The sequence below is a fragment of the Macaca nemestrina genome, chromosome 13, assembly GCF_043159975.1.
Source record: "Macaca nemestrina isolate mMacNem1 chromosome 13, mMacNem.hap1, whole genome shotgun sequence".
Classification (NCBI taxonomy): Eukaryota; Metazoa; Chordata; class Mammalia; order Primates; family Cercopithecidae; genus Macaca; species Macaca nemestrina.
The window spans coordinates 46,893,405-46,905,650 of NC_092137.1; the positions used below are offsets into that span (position 1 = coordinate 46,893,405).

The 12,246-nt window shown below is 35.9% G+C and overlaps 1 protein-coding gene across 5 annotated transcripts in view; it reads left to right on the forward strand.

The window, feature by feature from the left end:
• Positions 1–12,246, forward strand: part of LOC105464971 (suppressor of cytokine signaling 5) — a 111,246-nt gene that overhangs the window by 47,875 nt on the left and 51,125 nt on the right. The gene's annotated exons all lie outside the window — the stretch shown is intronic.

Below are 12,246 nucleotides of genomic sequence, written 5' to 3' on the forward strand. Positions count from 1 at the left end.
GTAGTCCCAGCTATTCGGGAGGCTGAGGCAGGAGAATGGCGTGAACCCGGGAGGCAGAGCTTGCAGTGAGCCGAGATCATGCCACTGCACTCCAGCCTGGGTGACAGAGCGAGATGCTGTCTCAAAAAAAAAAAAAAAAAAAGAAAGAAATATCCCATCAGCCCTTCTCCTTTACATTTTTTTGTTGCATCTCTTTTAATTTTGGTTTCTACATGTTTGTTGTTAGTATGGCATATAGTTATGTAATTAATTTTTGTGTGTTGATCTTATATCCTGTGACCCTACTAAACTGCAAAATTTACTTTTCTTTCTTAAGATTCCTTAGGGTTTTCTGTGTAGACAATTGTGTCATCAGAAAATGGAGTTTTATTTTCTCTTCCAATTTGCATGACTTTATTCCTTTTTCTTGCCTTATTGAGCTGGCTGTTGCATGTCTTTTGATCTCTTGTTCTGGCCATCAGTGATTACACATCAAGGTTGCTAGACAGAATTGTTTCTTCTGCCTGGAACACTTTGCATAGGCTGGCGTTTTCCTTCAGCAAGGATTTTAATTACTGTTTCAAAGTCTTTAACGGCTTTTGATTTTTAATTTCTTCTTGAGTCAGTTTTGGCAATTTATGTTTTTCTAAAAATCTAGTCATTTCTTCTTAGTTTTTAAATTTATTTGCTTAGTGGTCTTGGTCTCTTACTTTTTTTTTTTTTTTTTTTTTTTTGAGACAGGGTTTTGCTCTGTTGGCCAGGCTGGAGTGCAGTGGTACAGACACAACTCACTGCAGCCTTGACCTCCTGGGCTCAAGTGATCCTCCCACCTCAGCCTCCAGAGTAACTGGGACCACACGTACACACCACCACACCTGGCTAACTTTTGTATATAGAGGTAGGGTTTTGCCTTGTTGCCCAGGCTGGTCTCAAACTCCTGGGCTCAAGCGATCTGCCTGCCTTGGCCTCCCAAAGTGCTAAGAATTACAGGCATGAGCCACTGTGCCCAACTGGTCTTTTATCTTTTAAATCTTTATGTCTCCATGTGTTCCCTTTTTTATTCTTGCATAATGTGTCCATGTAGTCTGTGGCCCTGGACTGTTACACTTTTTAAGTTTTCTTTGGTCTTCTCTTGCTGTGGTCATTGTACTTAACATGTAGTGCTCCTCTATTACCACATCCCCAGCCCTTCTAATTTGCAGTTTCTAAGTATGCACTTGGTATCTAGCAAATAAAGTTTGCTTAAATCGAAGGTGAATTTAGAGTAAATAGACATAGAGAAAGAGCTTTAAATATTCACATCTGAGAGCTTGAACTTTATCATCATGTTGACCACATGTGGTACTCAGCAAATGTTAAAATGAATATTTTAAAAATCTTTTCAGCTTCTCAGCTTTTGATAGGTTATGTTTAATTTTAGTTGTTAATAAACTAAAGATTTCTTGATTGTCCTACTTCTAAAAACTAAATTTGTATGTTACATGCTAATTGGTAAAACCAAAACTAAACTGTATTACTTGAAGTTTCTAGTTGATTTTGTTCAACATGCTTCTCTTTACATTAGTTTTCTTACATGATTAAAAGTTATCCTTATTTGCCTTTACTTCTCCTGATACCCTTCTCAAATATCCTTCTAAAGACTAATTTTAAGATGTTTCCATTATTGTCTTTTCTCTTTTTTTTTTTTTTTTTTTTTTTTTGAGACATAGTCTCACTCTGTCACCCAGGCTGTTGTGCAGTGGTGCGATCTTGGCTCACTGCAGCCTCAGCCTCCCAGGTTCCAGCAATCTTCCCACCTCAGCCTCCTGAGTCGCTGGGACCACAGATGCGTGCCACCTGGCCTGGCTAATTTTAGAAAATTTTTTGTAGAAACAAGGTCTCTCTGTGTTGCTCAGGCTGATCTTAAACTCCTGGGCTCAAGTGATCCTCCTGCCTCGGCCTCCAAAAGTGTTGGGATTGTAAGCATGAACCACTGTGTCTGGACAAATTTTCCTTTTTTTTATGGTGTCAGGGAAGGTAGATCCAAAAAGGGGTGCACATTGTCCTGATTGGTTTCTTTCTTTTTTTTTCTTTCTTGGATTCATTACAAGTTGTCAAATTATTTTCCATTAGTTTTTTTTTAGAGCTAAAAGTTGGCATAGGAGACAGTAGTATCTTTAAGTTTGTTAAAGATTAGTAAATGTATTCTAAACAGTTTTAGATAAAAAGTAAAAAAGTTGTTATTATCAAAACATTATTTTAGTCCTTAGAGTCTTTGTATTTCTTGTGATACTTGATTTAAACTGCTGGGGTTATAAAATGGTTATCTTCCCTAGAGAAGGAAGTGGTGCAGATTCCATTTGCTCACTTACCATTGGTAACTGAATATTATTTGTAAATTATTAGCAGGATCATAATGAGCTCACTGTTAGGTAGTTCCCCCAATCAGAGACTCTTTGCTGGATTAAGCTATCTACTAAATTCCTCAACTGAGAGTTGTTTTACTTTGTTGGATTTTTTGTTTATATTTAACTACCTTTTATGTTAAGGGAGATTTGTAGGAAGCATTGATGCCCTGTGCTGTAGTAAGCATGATCAGTAGAGGCAGTGCTGACAGTACTAGTCACATTTGGTTATAAAGCTGAGTAAAATGTTATTTACTTTACTAAGTTGGTTTGCTAACAGAAGTAGTCTCCCTGGAGGTGGGATATCAATGCAGAACTGACTCAGCAATAATCTTTCCCTTAGCATAAAATAGCCTTACTTTTTGCTACTGTCACTAACATGAATTAACATGCTTTGGATTGGTTGTATATCAGAAGCTATCATTTTTGAGGCCCTATTATATATGCTTAGTTGTTCTTACCTTATGTCATGTTATCCTGGAAAGGCCAAGACTTAGGTCTCTTACACAGCTAGCGAGAGCTTGAATTTGATTTTAGGTCCTGCTAAATCTAAGGCTTATGTTATTTGTGTTATACCAGTCTGCCAGCAATGCTGGCCAAATAAGAAACATTTCAATGAATGGTATATTTGTTAGTATATTATATAAGATATATTATATAAGAACATGAAGCATAACTTATTAGGATTTTAGGCTTCTCTAGTGTATGGTATCTATAGAGCAAAATTTAAATTGTGGTAGTGTTTTATAGACTAAAAAGGAATCAGAAGCCCCTCCAAATGAATAAGGACTGTGTTCCTGGACCTTACCCAGTACTGCAGAGATTAGCTATCATTAGTTTTTGTGGATGAGCTGTAGAGTCAGTGAAGAAACATTTCAATGAATGGTATATTTGTTAGTATATTATATAAGATATATTATATAAGAAAATCTCCATAGCGTTTCTTAGGCTATGATGTGAAAGTTGGAGTCATGGATAGAACTTTCACTGTGGCAGATACTGTACATAGGAAAATGACATTTGTGGCATGATCCAGAAGAACTGAAAGAAGTGTTTTTTAAAAGAGAGAAAAGCTGAAGATGCTAGATAATGTTTAAAAGAGAGAAAAGCTGAAGATGCTAGATAATGTTTAAAAGAGAGAAAAGCTGAAGATGCTAGATGCTGGTAACATTTTTAAAACCTCTCTGTCTTTTGAGGGTCTCCTACGAGCCAAGCATTTTATGTGTGTTATTTCTATCGTCACATCCAAACCATAAGGTAGATGTTATCCTCATTGTACCAAGGGGCAAATTTAGGTTCAGAAATACGAAGAAAGACATTCAAGGTTCTAGCATTCTTAAATGGTAATACTGGAATTCATCCTTTCTGCTCCTGCCTCCCAAGTGTTTGATTATTTCATTGTCTGTCCGCTTTTCATTCTGGTGCCCTAAGCAAAGCATAGGCAGTATCTTACAAGAGATTTGGGCTTAAGAATAGGATTTCTGCTAGGCCTGGTGCGTCCTCCTACATGATACTAGAAGTTAGAATTGTGTGGATGGATAAAACTTAGGAACTGGAAATGTAAAATTAAATACTTTTTTTTTTTTTTAATTAGAAAAAGAAATAGCCCTAAAATTGTCTTTTTTGGAGAGTAGGATTGTAGGGACTATATAACACATGACTCTTAATTAGGTTCTGTGTCTTCTTTTTAAAAATGGACCACTATATTAATGTACAGAGAAAAATATAAGAACTTATTAAACTCCATCCCTTGAAATTAGGCATATGATTACAAAATACATTCTTAACTGACCATATAATTAAAAGTAGTATTCAGAGAAGCAGTAGAGCTTATTAATATAGAACCATTTGTTACAATAGTACCAGAACATTTCTGAGTGGTATACAGGCCTACACAAAGGGTTGTGGGTTTAATAGTTGATAGGCATATAGAGTAGAGATACCAAAACATTGTTGGTAGGCCCATGAATATACTTGAGATTCTTTTGGTCAGAGTATTGTTTCATTACAATTAAAATGGAATAAGCTAGAAATTTTCTTTTGAGTCTGCATGTGCTACCTCTGTCAAATTTTCATGTTGGAGTGATGCTGAGTTTGTATAATAATTTGAGATATATTCCATCTTTTTATGCTCTCCAATAATTCAAAATATGGAAATGATGTATTCTCTGAAGTTTTAAACAACTTAATGACACTATAGTACTTGGACTTAGAAGAATTAATATACAATTTTAAAATTGACTAAAGAGGAGAGAAGCTGAATAGACTAAATAATAATAGAAGAAATTGAAGTCCAAGTTGTTATTAATCTCTCAGATGTATGGGTTTCTACATCTATAAAATTGAGATAATTATTACTCGTAGGGTTGTTGGGAGAAGTAAAATGCTTATGTCAGAGTCTGGTACATTGTTAGCCCCCAATAATGTAAATTGTCATCACAGCCATTACTATCATCATTATTACTCTCTTTTTTCAAGATTCAGCTTTTTTCCAGAGTTTTATTTCTTTGATTACTTACTTCAAAGACTCTTAGATTTACTGTTAAAAAATGTAATTGCCAGAGGTTTATCTCTTTTGCTAGCCTGATTCCATCTCTGACATAGTTTACTTAAAAACAAAATACACTTTATAAGAAATAAAAAGGAATGTAGACACAGACATGGAAGAGTTTTTTTTTTATTGTTATTGTAAGAGAAGATTATGTACAGGTTTTGCATAAAAGAGAACATGTGGAAAGATACTCACCAAAATATTAACAGTGATTATCTCTAGGTGGTGGGACTTAAAATGAGGGTTAGATTTTTAAAAGTATTTCTGGAGTATTTTAGTTATTCTGTGTGTGTACTATTTTTCTAAGAAAGTTTTCTATTTTATCACTTTATGCCCTACTGATCATCCATTTACTTTATGCACTTAAGATCATCTTCTTAGAGTACTGATCTTCAAACTGTTCCATAGAATGACTGTTAGATTTGGTAAACATAATCTTAAATGTTTTATGTAGTACATCAGGGGTTGGCAAACTATGGCGAATGGGCAAAATCTAGCCCACCACTTGTTTTTGTACAGCCCACCATGAACTAAGAATGGATTTTACATTTTTAAATGGTTAATGAAAATCAGAAGAATAATATTTTGTGACAAGGGAAAAATTATATGAAATTTAAGTTTCACTGACCATAAGTAAAGTTATATTGACATGCAGCTATGCTTATTCACTTGCATGTCGCCTATGGCTGCATTCAGGCCACAGTGGCAGAGTTCAGTAGTTGCCATAGAGACTGTGTGACCCGATGTGGAGAAATAGGAACACTTTTACACTGTTGGTGGGATTGTAAACTAGTTCAACCATTATGGAAAACAGTATGGCAATTCCTCAAAGATCTAGAACTAGATGTACCATATGACCCAGCCATCCCATTACTGGGTATATACCCAAAGGATTATAAATCATGCTGCTATAAAGACACATGCACACGTATGTTTATTGCGGCACTATTCACAATAGCAAAGACTTGGAATCAACCCAAATGTCCATCAGTGACAGACTGGATTAAGAAAATGTGGCACATATACACCATGGAATACTATGCAGCCATAAAAAAGGGTGAGTTTGTGTCCTTTGTAGGGACATGGATGCAGCTGGAAACCATCATTCTTAGCAAACTATCACAAGAACAGAAAACCAAACACCGCATGTTCTCACTCATAGGTGGGAACTGAACAATGAGATCACTTGGACTCGGGAAGGGGAACATCACACACCGGGGCCTATCATGGGGAGGGGGGAGGGGGGAGGGATTGCATTGGAAGGTTATGCCTGATGTAAATGACAAGTTGATGGGTGCTGACGAGTTGATGGGTACAGCACAGCAACATGGCACAAGTATACATATGTAACAAACCTGCACGTTATGCACATGTACCCTAGAACTTAAAGTATAATAATAATAAATTAAAAAAAAAACAAACATTTACTGTCTGGCCCTTTAGAGAAAATGTTTACTGAGCCCTGCACCACATTAGAGAAACCTATGTAGTTCAGTGTTTTGTTGTTGTTGTTGTTTTTTAATCTATGTTTTTTTCCAGCAAGTGGGCATTACCACCTGAGCTCTACCTCCTTGTCCAATCAGCGGCAGCATTAGATGCTCATAGGATTCATCCCTGTTGTGAGCTGCGCACAGGGGATCTAGGTTGCATGTTCCTTATGAGAATCTTAACTAATGCCTGATGATACGAGGTGGAACAGTTTCATCCTGAAACCTTCTTCCATGAAACCAGTCCCTGGTGCCAAAAAGGTTGGGGACTGCTGTTTTAGAAGCCTCTGAGTGCCTCTTCTAATTCTCTACCCTTCCCTGTAATAGGCAACCATTATCCTAACTTTGCTGACATCCCCTTGCTTTTGTATCTTTATTATATATGTATGTATACCTAAACAATATATTTGGGGATTTGCTTGTTTAAAAGGTAAATTGTTTCATAATGGATATATTCATCTCTTATAATTTCTTCCTCTAAGCATTATGTTTTGAGTGTTACATTTTATATTGATGCAGGTAGCTGTAGTTGATCATTTCTGCTACCTAGTGCTCCATTATATGAATGTATACTAACGGACTAATTAGCATTTACTTACATATCTCCATGACAGTCACAACAGCAACATTTTAAAAATTCAATTTGTTGACTCTCTTCAAACCCCTACCTGACAAAACTGTTTTATTTCATGTTTTCTCTCTCTGAAACAGCATCTCTATTCATCTATTGGCCTAAGCTAGACTCCTAGTGTCATTTGCGACATCAGTCTCTCCTCATTTCTCATTTTCAATTGATCTTCAATTCTATAGATTTGACATCTGAACATCTCATAGCCATCTCTACTGTCACCATCCTAGTCGGGTGCTTACTTGGACTCCTGCGGTAGTCTTCAGTGCCATATCAGCATCCACCCTTGCTCTCTTATCACGGATTATGAGGCCTACCTCTCCGACTTCATCTTGACACACTTCCCCTCACTCACTGGGTTGTGTTAACTTCAGCCATTGTTCATGCCATGCTCATTCCTGCTTCAGGGCCTTTGCAAATGCTGTTCCCTCTGCCTATAGAACATTGTCCTGATTCTTCTTATCCTTCAGGATAAAATTTTGAAATATCACCTCCTCAGAAAAGTCTTCCTTGCTCCCCAACCCTGAAACTAGGTCACGTTTCCCTGTTATCTTTAGGACTTTGTTACTTGCTACTCAATCCTGGTACTACTACTATAAATTTTAATTATGATTGTTGAAGAAGGCCTCTTATCTGATTCAGTCAGAACTAGTTGTCTATAAAGTCTAATAAAGCAATAAATCATAGAAGGGATACATACTTTAGTTTATTCTAATTTTAAGAATATAATTATGTTCATTTGCCAGTCTTTTGATTAAGGAGCTGTTATTGGAAAGGGGTTTGATCCAGACCCCAAGAGAGGGTTCTTGGACCTTGCACAAGAAAGAATTCAGGGTGAGTCAATATAGAAAAGAGAAAGCAAGTTTATTAAGAAAGCAAAGGAATAAAATAATGGTTACTCCATAGGCAGAGCAGCAGCATGGGCTGCTTGACTGAGTATACTTATGGTATTTCTTGATTATATGCTAAACAGGGGTGGGTTATTCATGAGTTTTCCAGGAACGGGGTGGGCAATTCCTGGAACTGAGGGTTCCTCCCCTTTTTAGACCATGTAAGGTAACTTCCCGACATTGCCCTGGCATTTATAAACTGTCATGGTGCTGGTGGGAGTGTCTTTTAACATGCTAATGCATTATAATTAATGTATAATGAGCAGTGAGGACAACCAGAGGTTACTTCGGTTGTCATCTTGTTTTGGTGGGTTTTAGCTGGTTTCCTTACCACAATCGTGTTTTATCAAGGGGCTTTGTGACCTGTATCTTGTGCCAGCCTCCTGTCTTATCCTGTGACTTAGAATGCCTAACCTCCTAGGAATGCAGCCCAGTAGGTCTCAGCCTCATTTTACCCAGGCCCTATTCAAGATGGGGTTGCTCCAGTTCAAACACCTCTGAAGGAGCCAAGGCCTTTTCTTTCAGAGTAGGTCTACTTGTTGTAGATCCATATTATCTGTGTTGGGGAAGCCATGCCCATAATGTATCATGTAAGATTCCAGTTTGGGTTTTTTAAGTAGAACAAGAATTTAGGCTCTTCAGATGAATTCTTAGTTTAGAATCCTTATAGATCTTTGCAATATTTTTTCCATTTCTTTGAACTATTTTCTTGGCCTATACCTAATTCAGCAGCGTAAGTATTTCACTTTTATTGAGTATTTCAGAGTCATTTAACTTTATAAAACTCCCCACTCTTCCATACTTCATTACGTTACTTAACATTTAATTAAATCACACAGTTACAGTAATATAAATGGTATGAACAGGTTTGGAACCAAACACAACTAAAAGTGTAACTCACTGCTAGGAACCAGAAGTGTCTGGGTATACTAGATTAGAGGGCTCGACCTTTTTTTTTGAGTGTACATGGTCTACTGCATTAACATATTATGTACACTGTAATAGTATAACTCTGAGGTTGAATTATATGTTTATGTTTTACCCACAAAATAGCAATTTTATATAGTTCAACCTAATATTAAATAACAGTATAAAGGATAAATGGCCATTCAATTAGATAATAATTGATCATGTCACAATATGATGTGTAAATAACAATCAAAAATAAATCATGTTTAAAAAGCCAGGTGATTCTTAGATTCTTTTAAGAAGCTATAGCTATGACAGCCACACATTCCTGAAATTCTGGGTCAATTTTACTGTCAAATGTATTCTCTTTTTCTAAAAATTATCGAAATGCCACCAAAATATCAATCAGAACTTGTCTCCTAAACTGCCTCTTGTGCCTGAATTTGATACAGAAATACTTTTAATCAGTCTACCTGTCCCAATTTTTGTTACTGTAACTGAAGGACTTTCTAATGGAAAGGTGTTATGGCTAAGAAGTCTAGATAGACTGAAGAAGAGGAAGGATTTGAGTTGTCACATTCTTCCTCTTTATGGCATTCAACGTTAAGAATATAACTGTTATGTTATAACTGTATATTTTAAGAATATAACTGTTATAATTATGTAAGTTTAATAGTTCTCTCTCACTGTATTCTTAAAGCACATTAAACTTAATTTATTTCTCATAAAGCATGGGTTAAGTCCCATTGAAATAAACTCCTGGGAACTATTTCAATTATTTTGTTTTGTGTAAATTTTATAATAGATACTACTTGGCATTAAGAAGGGCCATTGACTGTACTATTTCATTTTTATATATGTAAATTTAGTGATGGAATTTGACCTAATTTTCCATAATTCTAATTTGTAGCTTATCCAGTTAAATATAATTTTTCAACAAAAGCTATTTAACTTCCAAAAGCATTATAAAATCAGTTTTAAATTATTATTCTTTGGGGGAAAGAATAACTTTTTAGAAATTTGCTTTGGATAGTTTTCAAATAGCTAAGCATGTATAGAAATCTAAGAGATTGTAATGGATGATAAACTTTTATTCTAGAATCAGTGCAATTGAAATTTTACACTCTTTTTAGCCCTGTATAATTTTATATAAAACCATAAAGTAATAGAGTTGTAATTTAGATTTCAAAGGGTTTCATCTCTGTCCTAAACACATTTCTAAAAATTTAACAAAACAAACAAAAGAGCTTTGAATCTGACATTGTTAATACCAAGATAGTTGAAATGCCTTCCTGATTGTTATGTCGACTAGTCTATGAATTACTGTCAGTATTTTTTCCTTCCTGATATTAAAACTGCCCACATCACATTTCACATGTCAAGAAAAATCAACTGTCTTTCTCCATGGAGTGAGACACAATCTGATAACATGCTCCAGAATAAGAATACAGAAATAACTAAATTTCATGCTCTGTGAAACTGAACCGGAGGGTTCAGTGTTAGAAACTGCCTTTTGTGCCTTGGCAAGTGCAGATGTTCTCTGCGTATCATACTAATTCATACAACTTATAAAGAGCTATATAAAGAGATGAGTGGTTTTAGGTTAGGTCACTTTTTAAAAGTTATTTTTTGGGTATAATTTGCTTGTCAGAGAAGTATCTTTAGATAGCTACAAAATTTATAAACACAGAGAAGAGAGTTAAATTCTTGAACTTCTTGAATACGGCTCTTCTAGTGTCTAGAGTGATGTGGTTTATCTCAAATAGGTAGAGTAGGGTCAGTAAACTTTTTCTGAAAGGGGCTAAATAGAAAATATTTTAGGCTTTGCAGACTACATGTGGTCTCTGTCAAATGTTCTTTGTGTGTGTATGTTTTTTTAATCCCTTTAAAAATGTAAAAATTTTTCTGAGCTGGGATCCTTTCAAAAACAGGCCAGGGGCCAGATTTGGCCTTCAGACTTTGGTTTGCCGGCCCTTGCTGTACATCAGTAATGTTCAATACAAATGTAACCTGAGTCACATGTTAATTTTAAATTTTCTAGTAGTCACATGGTGGGTGGTGGTGCTATTTTTTGTTAAGAGTCTTGTGGTGGTATTTGACCTTCAAACTACAAATATGTGAATTAGGTAAAAATAAAAACTAACTTTAAAATAAATGAGAAGAAACCAGGATAGAAAGGGGCTAGGATATTGGAAGAGAACATCTACAAAGACAATGGAGTCACCAAGAATATGGCAGGAATTCGGCTGTATTAACAGGACTATGGGCAAGGAACTGAAATCTTAATTTAAGAAGAAGAATAAATGATAACAAGGCACGTGAAGTTCAAATGGCATAAACCTCATAAAAAGGCTTACGAGAAAGATTTTTGCAAGACAGAGGAGGCCGTGTTCTAAAATAGACTTTGCTGAGATTTAACAGTTCTGTCTAATACATTTTATTATAATAGATGCCAACTACTGTGCAAACTTCATATGTGCCTGACAGTGTGCTTTTAATAAAGAATTAAATCATCTGAAAGTACATTTTATGATATCATGGATATTAATTTTCTATGTTGTGTTTCCATTAGTCAAGAGCCCTTTCTGTGAGAAACTAATGGGAAGACCTACAGTTCATTCTAAGAAAGTTTATTCTCTGTTATTCTCTTATTCATAGTCAACTTCTTGAAAATATAAGAGTTTATGACAAAAATAACTAGTCAAAGTTCAAGATCAGCCAAAGTTTTCTGCTATCATAATGTGACAAAACCAATTGAATTTTAAGTTTAGGTTTTTCCATTTCTTCTAATGTTGATTTGTAGTTACTGAACTAGACAGTGTGCCTGTTGATATTGTAGTCTTAAAAGAATTTATTTGTAAAGTGTCATACACTGCTTTAGTTTTTTTTTTTCTTTTTTTTTTTTTTGAGACAGAGTCTCGCTCTGTCACCCAAGCTGGACTGCAGTGGCGCAATCTTGGCTCAATGCAAACTCTGCTTCCCAGGTTCATGCCATTCTCCTGCCTCAGCCTCCCGAGTAGCTGGGACTACAGGTGCCCGCCACCACGCCCGGCTAATGTTTTGTATTTTTAGTAGAGACAGAGTTTCACCGTGTTAGCCAGGATGGTCTCGATCTCCTGACCTCATGATCCACCTGCCTCGGCCTCCCAATGTGCTGGGATTACAGGTGTGAGCCATCATGCCCAGCCTAGATTTTTTTTAAGGAACAAGAAGATGCCAAATTGTATGTTTTTGGTTTTTGTTTTTGTGATTACTATAGTAGTATAGCCTTTCTTTCTATTACTCTATTATAATTTCCAAACTCTTCCAGGATTAAGAATTGGAAAGCTTAAGACACCTTTCCTGGCCGGGCATGGTGGCTCACACCTGTAATTCCAGCACTTTGGAAGGCCAAGGCCAGTGGATCACCTGAGGTCAG